This window comes from Brachycentrus maculatus, unplaced genomic scaffold (assembly GCF_059751285.1).
Source record: "Brachycentrus maculatus isolate JH-2025_06_01 unplaced genomic scaffold, ASM5975128v1 h1tg000007l, whole genome shotgun sequence".
NCBI lineage: Eukaryota > Metazoa > Arthropoda > Insecta > Trichoptera > Brachycentridae > Brachycentrus > Brachycentrus maculatus.
This window is the reverse complement of record NW_028280762.1, coordinates 1,785,372-1,806,892: the sequence shown is the minus strand read 5'-3', so window position 1 is coordinate 1,806,892 and position 21,521 is coordinate 1,785,372. Positions and strand designations below refer to the sequence as shown.

At 32.1% G+C, this 21,521-nt stretch overlaps 1 protein-coding gene across 1 annotated transcript in view; it reads left to right on the top strand.

The window, feature by feature from the left end:
* The window catches only part of LOC148313615 (mitogen-activated protein kinase kinase kinase 11-like), a 103,400-nt gene that overhangs the window by 39,309 nt on the left and 42,570 nt on the right, over window positions 1–21,521 (top strand). The gene's annotated exons all lie outside the window — the stretch shown is intronic.

Sequence of the window (21,521 nt, the reverse complement as noted above, 5' to 3'; positions counted from 1 at the left end):
ATCTTCGATTCGAATAAATAATAAATTATTCCAATATCTTGTAAAAAATGTTATTTTTTTAACCTCATTCGATGTTTTCTTTTGTGGATTTTAATGGGTAAATATTCACTGCGACCAAGAATGCCTTATTGAAATTAAAATTAAATTCTTTATTAAAGTAATTAACTTTGTTTTCACCATTTTTTTATTAATACAATTTAACCTACCGGTTTCGACAATACCTTGTCATCATCAGGGTTTATTTTAAATCAAAAACATTAAAAACATTAAAATACTCTCACCAAAAACTTCCACACACTTCATGAAAATCCTAAATGTTATTTTTATTATTTATTGCACAGCAAACCGCAAATAACAACTAAAATAAAATTACCATTAAAGAACCTACCCCGTCTTCTATCCAGGAAAAATTAAGATCATACCATGATTTAGTGGTTTATCCGAGTCTAAAATTTTGTGGTTCAATTTAAGTAATTAGCTTATCACTGCGTCTATAAATAACATCGTTCAGTTATTTGGCCAAAAATATTTGCCTATCTTATCTAAGGTATTCCTTCGCATGTCATTTGACTATCATCATACGGACCCTCGAGATTTGCAGATTAATAAAGTTGTAAAAACATTGCTGATTTACTTGGTTTCGTATTTAATACATATACCTGAAAATATTAAATTATTTGTCATGATGACGCAGCATAAAATGGTAAAATGAAATATTATTAAGAATTATTATTTAATAATCGAAATTTTCATCTTTTGTACTGGAAAGTATTTTGGTATGCGCATACTCCGCCATCTCGATCAAATTCCGTAGCTTATTACAATTTTATTGTATTTTTATGTTTCTGGATAAATTATACTCAAAGGTTTAAAAAAAACTTAAAGAAAAATAAAATAATAATTAGCAAATATAACGCCTTAGCAAAAATGAATTAACAAATAAAACACTGTAAAAAAAAACTTTCATATCGCTCACTCCATCAACAACGTCATATATCAAATATCGTAAATTTTCAGTTGTGCATGTTTTCTCAATGCCCAGAAAATGTACTATATCCCAGAAAAAGCGGCATATTTTTTAATTAATATTTACCCGCTACAGGGCAGAAAGTGTTGTTTTTGCATTTTGAAGAAAAGGTATTGTTTAATTATTTTTTAAGGGAGGGTCCGATACCTTGCGGGAAACCCGCCTGGCACAGCGCGGGTGTAAACTGTGCACCTTCGAGTTAAGCTTAGACTATGATGTTCTCTGCGTTAATCTAACCATGATGTTTGTGTGAAAGCACTAAAATAAAGAATTGAAAATAAATTATTTTTTAAATATACTAAATATTTTTCAAATGGAGAAAAAACCTTCAGGTTTTACCTAAAAAGATCTGTTGCACAGTAAAAAGTTCAATAAGTGGTTTGATATTTATTTTTAATACATTTCATTATATTCTTAAACTTTAAAACCGATCTCCTGAAAAATCAAGTTTTTTGATTATGAGGTTGTTGAAAGGAGTGAGCGATATTTGAATCTTACACTTGATGGAGAATCTCCCAAAAATTACTTTATTTTTTCATTCCTCTAATAGTCACATTGACGCATTCTGTTTCAAGGAACCCGAAATAAAGCATGGCATGGGAACTCGTAAACTTCTGTGGGTTACTGGTGGTTCAATTGTTTCTCTCGTAAATCACTTCCAGCGAATCCCGTGGGAACATGACCGTGCTAATAAAAATTATTCCCGTGTGTACGCGCTCGCATTTCAGCTTCATATACTACAAAATAATACACACTGCATATTAGTCATCCCTCCCTAAGGATAGCAAAAAAATATTATACGAATCGTAATATTTTTTTTATTTTAGTAAATATTTTGGTATTAAGATATTGAATCCATTGTGTATATTGTATTGTATCTTTTGTATTGTTTTTAGGGATCAACTTTATTAATTTATTATGAACTATACACATCCACTATAATTTTTAAATATGAACTAAATGTGCTTTAAATCCTTGTACATAATAGGCAAGGAAATTTTTCTAAGACAACTAATAAAAAAATAAAATACCAATGGTCATGATAAACGATGCTTCTTTTCAACTACTAGTATTGTATGTATTGCAAAATGTCTTAGATAATTTTGAAAAGTGTGAAAGTATGGAAGTATCTATTTTTCTTTGCATCTAGCTATAACTGACCACCCATTGCTGCGGCTCAGACTAGTTAAATGAAAAATAAATAAAATAGAAAGCACACGTTTCTAATACGTTTCATTTCACAATGCTTGTGAAGCAACGAATGTACTGAAAATCTATTAATAAACAATGCAATTGAATACAAAAACAAAATACCAAGCAGTTGTCGCCATAGGGTTATATTACTCGTCAATTGCGTAAATGCAAGGTGATCAGTCCTGCGCTTCAGGTACCAGTGCGGGGTGATATTAAATAAACACATTGAAGATGTAACTGCATTTTTATTGTTTAGTACAATATAACATATTTTATCTTATGTATATTATCATTATTATTATATTTCATACATAAATGATGTGAAGAATAGGTATTTAATAATGTCGTTTTAAATGTTGAAATTGTTATATATTGTAAAGCGCCCTTGAAGTGATTTCCCACAAAAACGGCGCTATATACAATAAATGAATACGAACATAATGTTTAAAAAAAACAGTTATTTATCGATATTATATAGAATCGAACCGGCATTGAATTGGTACCCAAACGTGCTAACCATAATACTGCGAAGACGGACAAAAAAATATGTAATTAATAAAAATATAAATTACAAGTATAAAATGTGGCTGCTTTTCAAATTGAATTCTAATTGGAAAAAAACGTCTACGAAAAATGCACGTAAATAAACATGTACGGTGGAATGCAATAAATTCACTATCAGCGGAGGCGAACGACACTGTCCGACCTTCCGAGTTTAGCCACCTAAACTGCCCACGGAACGGCCGTCCGAACAGAAGTCGTAAAATAAATATATAAAAAATGTGTAACAACCAACAGTGTTGTTTATTCTCCAAGTCTTAACCCTTTGTACTGCGCTGTCGCCTTCACGGCGACATAGAAAACATTCCAACTCCGATGGCGCCGCAGCGGCGACATAAACATAAGTATACATTCATCTAGAAAATCGCAGACTTTTATTAATAATCTTATATTTTAATAAAAATGTATTCCTTAAAATAGCTAAAACTTTTAATTGTAAATAAAACACTTGTTTTTTTACCACTTGAGTTATTTGTGGTATAAAACAAGTGTTCAAATTATAATTTAATAATATATTACCCCAAAGTGAATGCTGAAGCAATAAATAAAATACTACATTTTTTTATTTACTGCCTCGCCAAAAAAATATATTTTCTAAATTTTCTAAAAATATCGTAATTTTTCCTTATATTTTTACATAACACCCAATTTAGTAGCTGGTATTCCGTGTAAACAAAAAAGTGTACAAAGGGTCAAGCTTTTATTTACAGACTTGGCGAATAATTTGTAGAACTACATTTTAATTTATTTATTAAATGTTAAAATCAAACACTGATTTTTTTGAGTCTACTAAGTTGTATTTTATTGTTAAAAATCACATTTAAAAAATTGTGACAATTGTTTCGCTTAGTTATGGCATTTTCAAATGACTGTACATTCTCATACTATTTTTTGACATCTCAACATAGATGATGAAGAATATGGAAGACCGTAAATGTCCAGACTTCCATATTCGTCTTCATCTTTTGAGATGTCAAAAAATAATATGAAAATTAACTCTTACAGTTGGATTTAACTCTTACAGATAATCCAGATTTGTGAACAAGTATTTGTATACACTCAAAATGTTGTAAAGATGTTTCAAACTTAAACTCAAAATGTTTTTAAACATTCGTTTGAAAATGCCATAACTAGGCGAAACAATTGTCACAAAATTTATTTCTTATGAGTTTTTTAACAATAAAATACAACTTAGTAGACTCAAAAAATCAGTGTTTGATTTTAACATTTAATATACAAGTATATATAGGTTAAGCTTTTGTTGATGGACTGTCAATTTCGAATCGTATTCGATCGCGGTATCGCAACTCCCGGGCCGGCTATCTGAAGCGTCTAGTTTATTGTGTAATCTTATTGAGTGACGATCGTAAATAAAGCCGCTCTATCTGTCAAATAGATTATACTTATAAATACGTAAATATCCAGGAATGGATGTACGCTTTATCGAAATTTATATCCGCACTTAATTATGTTCGTGCGTGAACACAGCTCCCGGAGTAACACTTTTATTTTGATATGATTCCGATTTAAAAAATAATACTGAAGTTCTGTTTTTATTTTATGATAAACCATGTATTGGGATATGGTATATTCACCACATTGCATTAATTTTCGAACGTTATGTATATTCAGTATAGTAACAATCTATTTCCTTTGGATACTTTTAATATATACTTAATTTAATCGTTGCTAAATTTTGGATCATCAAATGATCCGATAGGTGTGCAACTGTGAGCTGACAAAATGTGCGAATTAAAAATAATGTCATATCGATAGACTGCTCTATCTTCGAGGCTTTATCCGGACTGAGATAAATGTATACATACACACATACTTAAATGCAAAAAAACTTTAGGATTATTTATTGATTTGGCGTTTAATTTGTAGAACGCCATTTTAATTTATGTATTAATTTTAAATCAAACACAGATTTTTTGAGTCTACTAAGTTGTATTTTATTAACAAAAACACATAAAAAAATTATATTTTGACAATTGTTTCGCCTTGTTAGTAGGACATTCGTTTGATAGTGCCCTAACAAGGCGAACAATTGTCACAATATAAATTTTTTATGTGTTTTTGTTAATAAAATACAACTTATTAGACTCAAAAAATCTGTGTTTAATTTAAAATTAATACATAAATTATAGGATTATAGTATAGGTAGATGATACTATGGTACTTACAAAGGACGGAACACTTTTTTAATAATTTTTTGCATTATAAAAGTTTTAAAATAACGTATTCAGTCATTCGTGTGATTGTGCATACCTGTGGGAAGTGCATTCATGTATTGGTTCGCCCATTTCAAATATTTTGTACCCATTAACCTCCAAATTAATTGTGCTCCACTAACATATTTGCATCGGGCCTACATCTTACCAACACCTGGATTCCCACAGCGTTCCCACTCTCGTGTACACGTGAGATCCGACAGGGACTGGAGATGTTTGGCGATTAACGAACTATTAATTATGCCCTGCACTGGCGGGAGGAATTTCTGGAATGCTGCCCCACGGAAATAATTTGGTAAAGGGACGAAGCAAGATGGAATGTCGACAGATACGTGTTCTCGAACAGCGATCCACGCACCGAGTCACTGTGGTGTCGAAATTTTTACATTTTCTCAGAGAAAACACGCTTTGTGAACATTGTCGAATCCTAAAAAATTGCAAATCAAAAACATTGTTATTTTATACAACTGTATATTTATTTCGCCAAACTGGCATTACACAACGGAGTCCCAGTTCCAATCCTAATGCATGGAAGTGAAACATGGAGTTGAAGAGATGATTGTGCATTTTCGAAAACGAAAATTATTCGGTATAAATTTAGTATATATTTCAGAGTCAATTTTTTTTGTTGCGAAAGGATGAAAGTAAACTGAATGCAGTCGAAATGCGATCTCTTAGACAAATGTGCGGTAATAACGAATGGGCGAATAAAGAACAGTAAAAAAAAAAATATGAGGCGAGTGTCATTGGAAACAGGAGCAAAGGAAGATTTTTTTATGATCTAGTATTTCAAATACTTAGTGGTCAAAAAGTGGTGAAAAGCGGACATTCATATATATATATATATATATATATATATATATATATATATATATATATATATATATATATACAGTATCTACTCAATGAATTAGGGCCACGCAGAATTTCACGCAATTTCTCAATTCAAACAGGAATAACTCAGAGAAAACCTTAAATAAAACAACATTGAATTTTATTTACACATGAACACTTTATTACGCTTAAATTATGCATATATTTTCATATGAATATAGTTAGTATTTAGTATTTCCACCTTTGGCAGAAATAACTGCCTCAATTCTTTTTGGCATACTTAAAATGCACTGTTTTATTATGTTTTTTATTTCTTCGTCTTCTGACCAATTTTTTTGAATATTTTTTTTTTGACAGTCTACTGTCGGATTTGGAAATGAGTAAACCTTATTTTTTAACATGCTCCATACGTTTTCTATAGGATTAAGGTCCGGAGAATTTCCAGGCCAGGGGAGCAAAGGCAGATTTTTGTTAGACAAAATTTTTATTATTGATTTAGCCCGGTGGCAAGGTGCCCCATCCTGCATGAAGGTGTATGGACCTTCTGTTGGGTCGAGTGTATGGTAGAAGGGCAATAAAATTCGTTCGAGGACCTGCTTATAGGAATTTTGGTTCATTGTTCCTTCCACGAAAAACAACGGCCCAAGTAAATTGTTAATAATACATGACCATATCATTGTTGCAGGGGGGTGTTTGATAACTTTTACCACACAGGCCTCATTGTAACGTTCCATTGGTGCTCTCCTGACGAATCGACGGCTCTCTGTCACGGCTTCTAACCGGCACTCATCACTAAAGATGACCTGAAAAATAATGAAAATTTAAGTTTAATTCAAATATATAAGTTTATTTACTAAAATGATATGTTGAAAATTCAATTTAAATAAATACCTTTTTCCAATCATCTACCGAGTAATTTCGATGTAGCCTGGCCCATTTTAATCGATCCGCTTTCATTCGTGGTGTCAATTTTGGTACTTTTACAGGGCGCCTGCATTTCAGATTTACTTCGTAAAGACGTCGCCTCAGTGTTGATACCGATATATTTATACCCTCTTCTTCCAATTTTATTTTTAATGTTTTAACTGATGCACTACGGTTTTTTAACGCACTTTGAACGATTTTTCGATCAGTCCTCGGTGTTGATTTTCTAATCCTACGACAGTTCTTTCGCCGATTGCTGGAGGCGGGTGACTGATTTTTTATTGATTTTGAAATTCTGTCCACTGTTTGATGAGAAACGTTTTCTTTTTTTGAAATTTCTCTATTAGATAGTATTCCTAATTTCAGTAGCACTATAACACTAGACTTTTTTTCCTCAGAAATGTCTTTACTTTTTCCCATTTTGTCTTTTTCAAAAAAAACACTTGTGTTTACAAAAAAAAATTATACTTTATGAACTAAAATTAAAAATTAAGTTTTTTTCACAAGACACGATAACTATATAACCTCTCTGAACAAAACAATAACCAGAACTCAAGAAACTTCACTAATAAATAAGATAGGACTAATTTTTGAACTTTCAACTATCTGTCTACCTGTGCTAATTAGGGACCTTTCTCAGAAAAAGGGTTTTAAATTTTGTAAAGGCTTAAATAATCCAGGTATATTTTACATATTATTGAAGGTAATATACATGATATTAGATGTCGATAGAAAACTTAAAGTATTTATGTAAAATAAATATAATAATCCAAAAGATTTCAGAGTATTCAAAAAAATAATGGGTGGCCCTAATTCATTGAGTAGATACTGTATATATATATATATATATATATATATATATATATATATATATATATATATATATATATATATATGTATATATATATATATATATATATATATATATATATATATATATATATATATATATATATATATATATATATATATATATATATATATATATATATATATATATATATATATATATATATTTATATATATATATATATATATATATATATATATATATATATATATATATATATATATATATATATATATATTCCTTTTTTAAGAATTTTAGCAATTTGTCGTCGACAGATCTCCAGAATTATGATTTTTTTGTTACATCGTCAAGCCAGTCGGAAATCTAGCCGGGGGCATCGATCGTTGTACCCAAACTCGTTATCCATTACTCTAAGTTTCCTAATATTTATTGCCAGATAGGTATCCAATTTACGTATTATGTACGGGCAGAATTTTCTGAATGTATGGCCGTGTTATTGGTTACACTCAAACGCTCAACTATCAGTGTAGTGTTTGTGCCTGTTTATAATTATAGTCGATCCAACCCGATATGTACAATCCATGCTTAGAGATTCGTTAGTTCTGTACTGCCATGTTTAGTGTAAGCGTCAGTCCTAAGTTTACAGGATATTCAACAGTCGACTGGTATGTGCTTTTACTTTATTTTTAGATGGAATTCCGGAGCACTATTGGAATTATCGTTAAGGCCCAACATACCATAAATCGCAACTTAATTTTCTTTAAACCCTGGTAACATTTGACGTAATTGATTTTTTGATGTTTGCTTAAAACACCGTTTTTGTATTGAAACAACGAGTTTTGCTTCGAAATACGTTTTTGGTTTAGAAAAGATAAGAGTTAATGGATTGTAAGGACTTAAAAACACCGATAAAATATATTTATTCGCCAAATTCCAATATATAATATATTCCAAAAAAAATGTGCGCAGACAACACGTGTGGCTCCTTTTTCAATATGTATTCTAAAAAAAAGTCAAATTTCAATATATTGGGTTGATGCAAAAGTTTTGACCGTTTTTTACATATAATTTTTTATTTAATTTTTTTCTTGTGTATTATTTATTTAATAAATTATATAATTTCCATCAGTTCTTTTAACCTTCTTCCATCTTTCTATCAACTTATTAATACCAGTAGTATAAAATTCCGCGGATTTTAATGCGAAAAATGAAGTAAGGGATGTTTTTACCTGCTCTATTGAATAATTTTTTTCATCAATAAATTTTTTTCGCAGTGATCGGAATAAATAAAAATCAGAAAGAGCAAGATCTGAAAAATACAGTGGATGCTTGATAACATCCCAATTTAACTCATTTAGCTTGTGTTGGGTCATCATAGCCACATGTGGTCGCGCGTTGTCGTGATGAAACACTGCCCCTTTTCTGTTTACCAATTCTGGTCTATCCTTTTGAAGGACCATGTTCAATTTGGATAATTGCTGACAATATTGTTCTACTGTACTTGTCTTATCGTGTTCCAAGAGTTCAAAACACACAATACCCTTATTATTCCACCAAACACAAAGTATAACTTTTTTATGGATTTCGGCCTTCGAAATTGTTAATGGGGCTTGTCCAGGTATAGTCCAATGTCTTTTTCTTGTCACGTTGTTGTACACGACCCATTTCTCATCTCCCGTCACCAAACGATGCAAAAAAGGTTCATGTTTTTGTCTCGCACTCAAAGCAACGCACGTTGAAACACGATCCAATAAATTGGCAGCCGACAATTGATGAGGTATCCAAACGTCGTACCGCGAAACCATTTCCATACGCTTCAAATGTCTTAATGCGATTGTTTGGTTGACTCCCATCATTGACACAATCTCCCTGATGGTTAGACGTGGATTGGTGTCAATTATGACTTTTAATTCGTCGTCATCAGACTTCAATGGCCGCCCGGTACGTGGTTTATCAATGAGTGAAAAATCTCCAGATCGGAATTTTGCAAACCATCTTCGTACCTGTCGAACTTTGATGACATCTGCTCCATACACTTCACAAATGTTTTTGGTTGCCACACTCGCGGTATTGTCTTTACGGAATTCATAAAGTAAACAATACGTAAATGCACTTTATCGAACGACATTTTGAAAAAATACAAGGGGTTATTACTGTACTCTGGCCAGGCCAAAACTGAATAGAAAGTAGAGGGAAAGCATGCTTTATACAATGGAATCATAAAAAAAGAAGATACTATTCATAATTTGTGAAAAAAAAAATTTTTACCTGGAGTCATAAAAAACGGTCATTACTTTTGCATCAACCCAATATGTGGCTCCTCGCGCTGCCGATCCCGTACTGAATTGTATATTTGCGAGTACACCCTTAATTGGAATTTGATTTTTAAAATAATATATTGAAAAAAAAAATTTTTTTAACTCCTCACATTTCAATAACTCTTTTCTTTTCAAAATCAAATATTTATTTCGAGGAAAACTTATTTTTTTCAGTACGAAATCGGTATTTCTGTCAAAAATTCAATTAAGTTAAATGTTACCTGGGTTTAAAAAAAATTAAGTTGCAGGCTATCGATTATCTCGCCTTAACCATTTAAATTATTTTTAATTTATGTTTTAGTTAGTATTAACCACTATTACTTCAAATCTACTGTGACACGAAATAAATAGTGGTATTTACTTAAATTTAAATGGATAGATTTTACCACCAAGTGACTGCCGAACCTATTAATGTGATCATTTCAATTATCTCTAACTTATCCTTTTTTATAATTATTACTTAATTTAATTTTAAACTCTCATTTATTTGTTAATCTATTTATTACTCATACGCAGATATTCAATATATTATCGAATTCCAACGTTATTTCGGGAAATTTCCATCTATTCTGGACGGGGGGTTACTAGATAAACATGTTAAGTCACCAAATGGCCCGATTATTCGAATTGCTCTCGTACCATGGATGCAATAATTATTCATTTGTTAAATCCGTATACAACAGCTGCTCAGATAAGACAACGGAGCGGTTTTACCGAGAGTAGTGCGGGTCAGAGGCGGGCTCGAAGTTCACTAGAGAAACTCGATCGCTGTAACATTAAAATTGTCCTACGTAATTTATTATTTTTATTATTATTTATTTGGCAGTCACCCAGTGAAAGGATGTTTCTGCCAGTGTCAAGTATTCTTTTTATTTACAAACAAAAAAAATAATAGAAAATAATAATAACAATTAATGCAATTTTTTTTAGTTTAAATACGTTTAGCTTTATCATTTTAGAAATTATGCCCGCAATTCTAGAATTAGGTTTGGAAAGAAGGGTGGATACTTGGGTGGGGAGTTGGATTCCTCCCCGTGTTAGGCTATTTAGAAACACTGGCCAGCAATGATTTTGTAACTGAAATTTTGATGACTGATTTGGACTAAGTTAATCGTTCTTATTCAAAGTCTATAATATGGTGACAAGCTTGTATCACGTCCAGGCTTGATGTTACAGTCATATTATTGTTTGTATGGACCCCATACGTTGAAACCGTAATAGTAGTTGGTACTCGTATTTAGACATGTTTTAGTCTAAGGTCTAAGGGATTAAAAAAAAGTATTGATAATTATGGAGTGACAGTGAAAATATACTAACTTATTAATATTGAATACAACAGCATTATATGTTTATATATATTTATACATAAATAATTAGGTAAACTTTAGTCAATATCAGAATTAAAAATATCCATAACTAAAAAATCTGACGTGCTACATTTTTTTTTTGCTTTTGTTTTTTAATTCAGCTACGCAAAGTGCATAAAGATCAGGTATTTTCATATCAGTTATAAAATAAAAGTTGTAAATTGTTGGCCAGTGTTATTATCTGTTTACTTAATAATTTATTTGATTCTTGATTATAATATACTTATTTGAAAGAACACTTTCCATTCCTCGCCATAGCACATCATTTTTCAGTAATTCCTTCTCTGTCCAAGCGGGCAGACTATGATATTACCATCTATCATTAGAATCCTAACTGTCCATCAAACCTCATCTCCTAGTTTTTCCCTCTGCCTCCCTTCCAAAACTTCCTTTTTCTTTATCTTCCTTATTATCATCAATTAGTTATAAATATTTAAGAAAATATAAAGTAGTTTCATACGGCAGTAATTTGTAATTTATGTTTTTTTAATGTTCAAACACTATATACCCTCTGATTGCAAACAGATATTTGAGGTATCAAACGTTTTGACCAATACCAGTAGTCTGTTTTTGGTTGGTAGGAAGATATCGCTATTTAGCAATAAACTCGCCAATGTACATATTTCTTTTCTCTTTTTACCTTCCCTATCCTTACTATCCTACCTGCAGACAAACTTCTAAAAGTAGAGGCTTTGCGGGCTATTCATTTTTTATTTAAATATTTTTATTTTTCACTAATTGTCCGCCTCCGTAGTGTAATGGTCAGCATGCTCGGCTACCGTTCTGGAGGTCCCGGGTTCGATTCCCAGGGGGTTTAATAAATATAAGTGATTTTTTCACTCTAATATTTATTCAATATTACACTGGACTGGTACCTGAAGTGGAGGGCTGATCACCTTTCCTTCATGTGTAATCGATCGAGATAACACTGCGTTTATATGAAGCAGTGCCCTATGCACCATTGGGGTGCGGTGAGGGATTTATTATTATTATTATTTTTCACTAGTTTTTTTTTCTGTAAAACCGTATACGTATTTGCGAGTCGATCGGAATCTTGACCAATATCGGTCTCAGCGGGGTATTTCGCGACCAGCATGTTTCAATATATATATTTTTTATAAGTGCTCGCAATAATTGAGCACTTTCAGTACTTGAATGAAATTCCCCGTTCCGGATACGCGCTTAGTGCTTAAACGGTCGCAAGTGGGTGATGTATGTGCATATTTTATCCGCATTATTGTTCCAGTATCGCTATCGTCGAGGAATCTCCTTATACGACCAGATAAAGCCGGCCCGGCGTCCAGATATAGCGGCCACTTTCCAAAAACCAGTTGGCCACGTTGCGGACGCGATATTTTATTGTTGCACATAACTAATTTCTATTGCCAATCCCATAAACTTGTCCCGAGAGTCGCGCGAACACCTTTCCGATTTCCAATGCGTGCGCTTTACGGCAAAACTAACAAAAACTATTAAATTGCTAATTATAATCCGGTGTAATTTATCACTTACGTGTCCCAATATGTCAGTGCGATCGGGCGAATCGATCATAAACCTTGTTTACATTTGGAGTACTGAATTTATTAAAACTTGTCGTTTTGAAATCATGTTTACTGGTCAATTTATGTTGACAACATTGGTGTGTCCGAATCGTTGTTTACGAATTCTGGATCGTACCTCTCATAGTTTGTTACTTACTTGAAGGTACCTTATAGACAAATGAAAATCATAACCAATCATTTTGTTCTTTTGAATATTTATTAACAAAATGATCGGTTTTGATTTTCATTTATTTAATTAGTACCTTTAAATATAAAAGTAGCAAACTAAGTGAGGTACGATCCAGAATTCGTAAACAACGATTTGGACACACCAATATGTATGTAATGCTGTTTAAAAATCGTAATCAACCATTTTGTTATATTCAATATTTTGTATGCAACTTGGTTTGAAAATCCTATTATACTAAATTATTATTATTATTATGGGCGTTTTAAGGGACGATGGTTAGGGTACTCGAGGTTGCATATCCATATTAGTGCAAGTCTGTAGAATTCGGACACGGTAATGCGTACGAGTAAAATATGATATGAATTATTTTTATTTTTATTGAAATTTTAATTGGTAAATGTCACTGCTAATAGTGGTATTTACCATGTAAATTTTAGATTGAAAATGGATACATATTACCATACAGTGACTGCCGAATCAAATAATGACATGTAGATTCTTCTCTGAGATCAACTGATTTTTTTATTTATCTGTTAAATGTACGTAGGCTAGTCAAATTTGTATTAACAGGCTCATATTTCATGTGAAATACCGATAAATATTTTTTTATTATATACTTATTTGAAGTTATTGGTAAACGTTACACATCAGTTCTTGCCTTGGATCAAGATTTTAGATTGATCCATTTACCGGTTTTATTTGGCGTGGGAATCTTGATTGATTCAGTCGACAAGCTGTTGACAAGGATTGAAATTAAGATTGACCAACACGAACTTTAAATGCGTATTTTTTATACCTCGCGCCCGTAATGACATTGACCATAAAATTCAGATTAAACCCACTCGATACGATTTTAAGCAAAAATGGCCTAGCCGAATTAATCCACCTGGCAGTCATAAAACCGTGACAGTTGGAAGAAAAAAACCTTTTCTGAAATTTTATTTAAACGTGTTTTATTTATTGATTTGACGTTTAATTTGTAGAACTCCATTTTAATATATGCATTAATTTTAAATCAAACACAGATTTTTTGAGTCAACTAAGTTGTATTTTATTAACAAAAACACAAAAAATAAAATTATAAAATTATATTGTGACAGTTGTTTCGCCTTGTTAGGGCATTATCAAACGAATGTCAGACATTCGTTTGATAATGCCCTAACAAGGCGAAACAATTGTCACAATATAATATTTTTTTAATGTGTTTTTGTTAGTAAAATACAACTTAGTAGACTCAAAAAATCTGTGTTTGATTTAAAATTAATACATAAAAAAATACGTGTTTTGTATTAACCCTTTGATTGGTGAGTTTTAATGAAGATCTTATGTGGAAAAGGGCTGTTTTTTTTTGTTTGTTATAATGTAATAATACATTATTGCAATATTTTCTAGATTTGTACGTGATTTTATTAAATGCTTAAAACTAAGATAATTTTTTAATTACTTCTAAAACTGATATTAGATACACAAAGGTTTTCCATCTAGCATTTCTAGCCCATAACTCCTTTTTAATCTACTACTACCGCCGTTACTACGGTAATATTAGTTTAGAATCAATTTATAATTAATTTTAAAATTAATTTAAATCAGAACTATTTCGTCGCCGGGGTGCCCGTACCAGGTATGGGCAAATCCGCAAAGGCCCATTCTTTGCTCGTATATGGTACATGCAAATATGGAAAAGGCTTTTGAAAAATATGTGTTTTATATGGAAAAAGTACTCTTATCATTTAATATTAATAAAATATGATTATTACCGTCTCTTCACTTTTCACTGACAGACACACGTCTCTAAAACAGTTTTTTTTAGATTTTTTCTACTGGAACCATAGGGATGATGTGTGATATTTCATTACATATGTTGCATTGTATTCTGCCTTGTTGCGACTGCAGCGCAGTAACATGCATTTGGGAGACGCGAGTATATGAGTTTTTTTTATTCTGCTTAAAAACCAATAAGGTAATTTCAATATCATCGCTTTATATTTTTCTTCGCGTGCCTGTTGCTATTATAAAACCCTCGTATTTATCTCCATCATAAAATAGCCAAAGTACTTTATTTTCTTATCTACGAGTATGACTTCTCTCTCTTTTCCCATGCTCCTCAAAGCATCTTCGTTTCTGACTCTCAACCCATTCCATTTTAAGCATTCTTGGCACCACATTTCGAATGCTTCAACCTCCTTTCTTCGACGCCATAGAACAGCACCGAAACAATGTAACATCGCATGTTTTCTTTCATAAAATATGTATAATGAAATGAACATTTTTCAAGCTTATTCGACCCAACGATGTATAGATAGCCTTTCCCATTTACTCATAGTCTCTATCCTATCTCTCGACACGTGATCGCATATTCCTTTAAAAGTTTGCGTTTTATTATTGCATCATTTTGAATGCCACCTTGAAGTGCCAGTACAAATTTTCTTGTTTTCACGGAAGCACACGTCGATCAAGTGGCCTACAATCTCCCCGGAATGGTATTGAGTGTTTTCGTATACCATTTGCATAATTATCCAGTCGACGCCCATGTTGCACTTCCCTACGTACATTCAGATGGGTCTGTTTACGTCGGCTTGCCTTCGCTTCTTACAAAATAATTGCGTCAAACCCATTATGTTTTAATTTCTTAATCCGTGTTTGCTTCATTACTAGAAAGCCCCGTAAACTGTAAGCGCGATCCTAAAACGATTTGCATTCATAGTAAGCAATTGTTACAAAACTCAGCCTACTTATCGTGAGACGTACTCGTAGGGTGAGCCATAGTTAAGTGAACGATCAAATGGTACCGCCACTTTCTTATTTCTTGACATTTCACATAGAATACTCATGGATAGTGCCTTAAAACGAACCGAAGGATGCCTCGATATTAGAGGTAATCATTATCCGTGTACACTTTATACGTTTTATTTTCATGAATTGATTTGGCAGTCATATTGTGGTAATATATTTATACATGTTGAATTGAAATTTTACTTGATTAATATAACTAAGTATGTATTTCTTAAAGTATATTGACACACGTGTTTCGATGCAGTCAGGATCCGGTGATTGCATTGCGGTGTTTGAAAATGATGCGAAATGCATTGAAATACGTGTCACAATAGATTTAAAGAAATAGTGGTATTTACCAAGTAAAACCTAAATATTTATTTTAGGATATGTTAAGTATATCATTCGCAATTTTGTTTTTTTTTAATGGAGTTTTTCAGTAAACAAATCATTCATCATTTATTAGCTCACAGTATACGAGTATATTCAAATGAACTTTTTATCAGTGCATGGTCATACGTATTGGTATATTTTGTGTAGTTGTCTAAATAAACACACTATATTAATAAATTTACGTCATTCCTTTCATCTTAACGCGTCAAATTTGAGTATAAGAATGTAAATATTAGATTTTACGTATTTTTGAAACTGTTTTTACGTATTTTAATATACTTTTTCAATATTTATTTAAAAAAAGTCAAATATCAATTTGAATTCTAAAAAAAAATGTTCCCGGAATCACGTCCGGCTCCTCGCGCAGCCGGTCGCGCACTGAATTGCATATTTGCGAGTACACCCTTAAACTGATTGTGATTGTTTACTTCCACGGTCGTGGACAAGTCGGAGCACGTTCGTGTCCGCAGAACGAATCGGTCGGACCGTTTAGAGGCAGCGGAGTACCGAGAGTGGGCGGTGGGCGTCCGAGACGAGGAGGGCACCCATTCTGGCGGCTGTCAATGGCGCCATAGCCTTAATTTCATGCAATTCAATCAATATTGATGGTAATCACTAATCACACACCACGGCTCAGGTTGATGGAGGAGAGACGGGTCTCCGGAGATGTAAATAAATATTGTGATGTTTTTTTTTGTTAACCCTCTATTTGACACGGCTATGCCTCCATCGAAGATCCGAAAATAATGTAAACACGCCAACATTTTGAGTGTGTCCAAATAAATCTGGGTTATCCTCAATTATAGGAGTTATTTATCATATTATTTTTTGACATCTCAACATACAATTAAAAAGCTTCTTCGTCTCACCAATAGTGACTAATGAACATTCTAGTGATTCTTGTACAATGTTTCAAAATTACCATTATATTATTTATGTTCTATATATAGAACTTCTTGTCCGCCTCCGTAGTGTAATGGTCAGCACGCTCGGCTACCGTTCTGGAGGTCCCGGGTTCGATTCCCAGGGGATCAAATAAATAAAAGTGATTTTTTCACTGTAATATTTATTCAATATTACCCTGGACTGGTACCTGAAGCGGAGGGCTGATCACCTTTCCTTCATGTGTAAACGATCAAGATAACACTACGTTTATATGAAGCAGTGCCCTATGCATAAAGTGACCATACGTCCCGTTTTGAACGGGACCGTCCCGTTTTTAGATAGCCTGTCCCGTTGTCCCCAAGTAAAGTTTCGGGACGTCAAAATGTCCCGTATGTAACAATTTACAAACAAGTACATAAGGGATACAATTCTAGGCAACACTTTCTTATAAAAGGGCAGAAGGAGTACCCGCCAATTCCGTAAGAAGATAAAACAATAATTACCAGCAACATAATAAAACAAAAATAGACCACTAATTTTTTCGTATTTATATTATGTATTCCTCTTTTTTTCTTCTTTATTTTAAATTCTTTCGCATTATACAAACATGACATAAATTCAAATACAAAAAAAATATAAATACAAAAAAAATCCCACAAAGGCATGGCCTGTGTGTGGGTATACAATATAATTTAGGTCATAGTACAGGCACTGGCAAGAATACAATATGTATTATAACTATACTTTTCTTCCCTCAACATTCCTTTTCTTATTATTAATACATAAAAACTATGAATAAATACTGTTTTCTTGAATATACATACAATTACGTAAAAATTGGTAGATGTCCCGTTTTGAGGACAAAAACAAATGGTCAGTTTACCTATGCACCATTGGGGTGCGGATAAGGGTTTTATTTATTATTATAATTATATATAGAACTTCCAATAATTTAAGTAGTGTGGTCGTCAATTATGCATCATTGCCAAATATAGGGTTAAACAAGATACACGTGATATTATTTTCAAATGCACGAAGCCACGAATATTGATATCAAAGATTTGTATGCAAATACACAAGTTTGTAATATATAATTTGAGTTTTTTTTCCTTAATTTTTATTACTGTGTGCATAAAATTTATCCAACGATATTTTTTTCTGGCTTCTAATAAATATTTTTTTATTTAAAATGCATCGCATTTTTTGCTTCTTCTCGTCATAAAGATGAAATATTATTTTATTAAAAGCATTTTTTTCTATTTCTTACATCATATTATAACCTTAGCCCGTCAAGGTTCGCCTCGTTATCTAGGTGTTTCGTGATAACGATTACTGTTGCATATTTTACAAGTCTTTTTTTATCAGTCGGCAGTCTCGCATTGCAACTTAGGTCAAGATCGCTGGGAACAATATGTATACCTGATTCTTTCTCTCGCAGTCGAATTCTAAAATGCATTCTATTCTCTCTGCCTACCCCTGCGGAGAAGCGGCGTAATGGCTATCGGTTACTTAGTTAAGTACTTGAAAAAATCAATGATTGTTAGTGCGGCTGTCCAAACTTAAAACACAGTAAGGGACATTTTTTTGTAGTAGGTTTTTTTTTGCATTTTTTGGATTAAGTAGAATCTACTTCGTCCAACAATGCAAAAAAAACGTACTACAAAAAATGTCCCTTACTGTGTTTTGAGTTTGGACAGCCGAGTGGTAGTGCGTTTATTATACTTACTTTTTGTTTCAAATCTATTTATAAATGTACTTTTCGTAAGTAAAGTATATTTGATAAAATAAAAATGCTCAGTTGCAATGGTCTTTAACCCTAGATAACTAAACATTCGTCCACGCGACGACGCCCTTCTCCGAAAAAGCCAAGTGCGCTTACTTCCCTGCACCCCGCACCCGCCAGGCTTAGTTTACGGAATAGTTATTTATTGTTAAATGTCTCTTACATTCATTCCTAATAAACCAAACTAAGTGTCATAACTAACTAACTAACCATCACGCCGCTTCCCCGCAGGGGTAGGCAGAGAGAATAGAACGCCACACGACTCTGTCTTTGCAAACATTCTTCGCCTCTTCCACGTTCATGCATCTCCTCATACATACCCGCCGATTGTTACGACTCCTAATCAATTTTACTCCGACTTTTAATCAATGCTTTTGATAATTTTCACGTTTTAAATTGCGTAGTCCGCCTGACGAATGTTTAGTTACTATGTATCTACAAATATAGTTTAGTTATCTAAGGTTAAGTGCGTTTTTCTCGTTAAATTTTATGCATTGTCGTTATTGGAATCGTCAAATTACTTTATCGCCCTATAAATAGTAAAATGTCCTTTTTCTAGACGAAGCAATAGAAGTGAGAAGATATTTCGGCAGGAAAAAACGCGTCTTTACGCAAAATCATTTTAATAATTATAATTATTTTTTGTATTTTTATGCTTCACATAATTTGATTGTAGATTTTTATAATTTAATCAAAAACTTTTTTTGCAATATTTCACAAAAATGCCGCTACATGAACTATGCAAAAAATATTATTACTATATACAACATTTTGAGTGTGTCCAAATACTTGTTCACAAAATCTGGATTATCTCCAATTACAGGATTTATTTTCATATTATTTTTTTGACATCTCATCAAAGATGAAGAAGAATATGGAAGTCTGGGCATTTACGGGGCTGACGACCGTCATAGGCTGGTTTAAGTGATCACTTTACACACGTGTAACATTCACCAATTCTACCCATTATTGACAGCCACACTACTCAAATTCTTGGAAGTTCTATATATATGAACCAATTTAGAAACCTTGTTCATGAATCACTAGAACTTCACAAAAAAAAAATATATTATTACTATGTTTAGTTGATGCTTCATCGTAAAAAAATAAGGCCTACTTTTTACTTGTTTTATATTTTTTTTGCATTTTTTGTTTTTATTTATTGTAAATTATAAACATGAGTGTTTTCTTTTATTATTTTTATTTTAATGATTTTTTTTAGTTGGTGTGTTCCGTCAAATAATCAATATAATAGAGTCACATGAAAGACCAGTGCATAAATCTCTCCTGCCTTTTTTGGTTACGGCATTCTTCGTTATCTATTACATTTGTTCGCAAACGTTCCCCTGCATAATGTGTTACTCCAAACCTACGCACGTAGTTTTTCTACAATATTTTTCTAATTAATCTAGCATGCAAGTTTGTACAAACAAAAACACTACTAGCGACTTGTATTGATATCTGAGATTGGTATATAGAGTTGCTGACTACTTCTGTATTTGACGGAGTTATGCTGAGTAATAATTATTATTATTATGAAATCCTATATCTATATACATTACAGTAAACCCCCCTATAACGCTGAGATAGGTACCGCGTTATCGGAGGTGACGTTATGGGGAAGTTAATGTTTTTCAATTGTATTTCAATTTAATAATAAAATAAAATGTAAAAATACAATTTAAAACATTAACCTCTTATAAAATTCCCTGAAATAAAGGAGTTATCAATAAGGTTCGTCTCAGCTTTGCATTCCTTCCTTATTTCACTATTCAAACATCTACAATACATCGTTTTGTCGCACATTCTTCTGAGAGATCGCATTTCGACTGCATTCAGTCTACTTTCATCCTTCTTTTGCCAACTCCATGTTTCACTTCCATACTTCCTACTATATATCGCATTATATTTTCCTTATACTATTTAAACTTTAAAATGTTGTATAGTGCTATAAATCATATTTAAAAATAATATTAAAAACTGCAAATAGTTAACATACTTAAAAGTGGCTGTGACAAGTGTGAAGGTTTTCTCTACCGGTGTCATATATGGATATCTGGAAAAAACAAGTTTTACGTGTATTCTAAAATCTCTGTAAGATATCGTTTCGATCACTCCTTTCAAGCACGTCATAAATCAAAAATCGTCAATTTTCAGTTGTGCATGTTTGTGTTGTTTTTGCATTTTGAAGAAAAGGTATTGTTTAATTATTTTTTTAAATATACCTACTAAATAATTATCAAATGGAGAAAAAACCTTCAGGTTTTACCTTAAAAGATCTGTTGGACAGTAAAAAGTTTAATAAGTGGCTTGATATTTTTTAATACATTGTATTATATTTTTAAACTTTAAAAACGTTCTCATGAAAAATCAAGTTTTTTTATTTATGACGTTCTTGAAAGGAGTGAGCGGTTTGTAATAATTGAATAAGTGATTTAGAAATTAATTCCATTTCGTTTGTTCATCCCTGATAAAGCTATTTTTTTATAATTATGTTAACAGTCCATCGGTCAGCTTTTATTTTCGAACATATTTGTGCTTAATTCTCTTTGGTTTAATATTCCCATTTGAAAAATTATTTATTTACCCTTTTACACCTTGTCTATGATACTTCCTTTACTTCTAAACGTTATGTTTTAGCTAAGCAAAAGAAGATGAAAAGTATTGTAATTTTATTGTATTGTATT